Below are 2,031 nucleotides of genomic sequence, written 5' to 3' on the forward strand. Positions count from 1 at the left end.
GATTTTTAAAGATGACAAGAAAGGAAATGGGAAACTAAAGCATTGGAAGACATAAATTCCCTAAAGGTGCATTCTGAAGTAAATCAGAGCAACTGAAAAAGTGAATTCTTTGAGCCCTGGGATATCTCCCAGGTTTTTCAGCTGGACACTTACGGCTTGTCGAGTCCCTGAACACCTCTGCTCTGGGCATGCTTTGACACAGAGAGTCACAGAAAGATGAACAACATCACCTGAAGTGCTGTTTGAGGGGCAGAAAATTGCTCCCATTGCACACTGTGCTGCCTTTACTCTAAATCACATGACTTATTACAACCTTCCCTTTATAAAAGAAGTGCCATTTAGGTATGTTAACTTCTGCAGTTGTAATAGGCATGTTTCCCACCTTGTTTCCACAACAGCTAAATGCAGCCAAGGAAAGCAGTGCAGATCAGGTTTTATAAGATCAAATTTGAACTGTTCTCAGGGCTACAGCTGCACAAAAGCTAAATAACAACAGGCAAGAACAAGAAGCTTCAAAAAGCTCTGTTACACAATATATCTTATTTAGATATGTCTGTTTCTATAAGCTGGTAGAGGGAATAAGAAAATCAGTTTCCCTTCCAAAGATGTCTGACTACAGTTGTGCTTTGTAGTTCTCAGTGAATAAAACAGGCAGAGGCTGAACACAGTCAGACCTCTCTGGAAGGAAAAAAGGCTTTATTTTTCAATGGTTTCATGCATTTAATCAGTTTATGAAACCATGTATATTTGTCTAGTCAAATGGAATTTAAACGTAGGGTTTACAGGCAAAATTACAGCGTTAGTCTGATGTCTTAATAATGAAAATGTTTAAGTACTTGTACAGACACATGAACTGTATATATTTGAGTGGGAAGGACTGTTTTTCAGACCTGGATCAATCTCTTTTTCGTATCTGGTGGTCTGGTAGTAAATGCATCACCTTGCTTGTTACGATTATGTTGGTATCGTGTCTGCTGTCCCTCTCTGGCTTCTCTTCATGTGGCACTACCTGACCATACGTTCTTGCTGCACGGAGGACCCAGCCCTGCTCCCTAAGCTTTGCTGGGCACGAGGGACCCAACACACTGGGCTTTGCTGGGGAACCAACAGGACCCATATCTGCCAGAGCAGCCACTGGTGTCTACAGGGCTGACCCCAGGCTGCTCACAGAATACCAGAGCTTCAGGCTGGAACATGGCAGGAATTAACACATTACAGCTCTTAATTACTTTGACTTCTTCTGGATGTTCATCCTTGCTAAAAAAATGACAAACCCCATCATCCCAGACAGTCACAGTTTTAGCCAGCAACCATAAATAGCAGCAGTCAGATATGAGAAAAAAAACCCACATTTTCTGTTTTCTCCAGCATTGTGACTCATTGATTTTGCTTTCAAGTGTGAGCTAAAGCATGCAAGGAAGATGACTTGCTCCAAACTATTACTGTTACAAAGCTAATATTGTGGCCTGGTCATCAGTTGCAAGGTTCATGTACCAGCATCGTTCCCTCTATTTTCATTTTGGTAACGTTTGTTTTGGGAGGGACAAGGTGGGGTTTATAAAAATGTAGTTTTCTTGCCAGTGTAGTGCAACTGTGTAGGAGGTTGAAGGAAGTTGCTGAAGGACAAGAATTCGGTGTTTGCTTCGACTGAGGGCCTGCTATGTGACTGAAGGCCAGATATGTAACTGCAGCTAAGTCCTTTGGCAACAGGCACGGCAGTTTCCTCTCCCAACACGTAAAACTCGAATGCAAAGGTCACATTAGCTTTGAGTCCAGTGCAATACAATCTATCACTTCGTAGGTGCAGGATGAGTGCTTTGCTAGAACTTCTCCCAACATAAGCTTTGTTTGAGCATGGAGCCCAAGATCAGCCCCTTAATCTGAGCACCTCTCTGTTGTAGTAGGTTTGGGTTTTATTCGCTCTCTAGTGTTAGAGCCATATTGATTAATGGGCGTATCAGGAGACTGGTATAGGAGGCAGAAGTAAGAGGGATATGATCATGTACTGCCTGATACTGCACACAGCGAATG

The sequence above is a fragment of the Colius striatus genome, chromosome 10 (assembly GCF_028858725.1).
Source record: "Colius striatus isolate bColStr4 chromosome 10, bColStr4.1.hap1, whole genome shotgun sequence".
Classification (NCBI taxonomy): domain Eukaryota; kingdom Metazoa; phylum Chordata; class Aves; order Coliiformes; family Coliidae; genus Colius; species Colius striatus.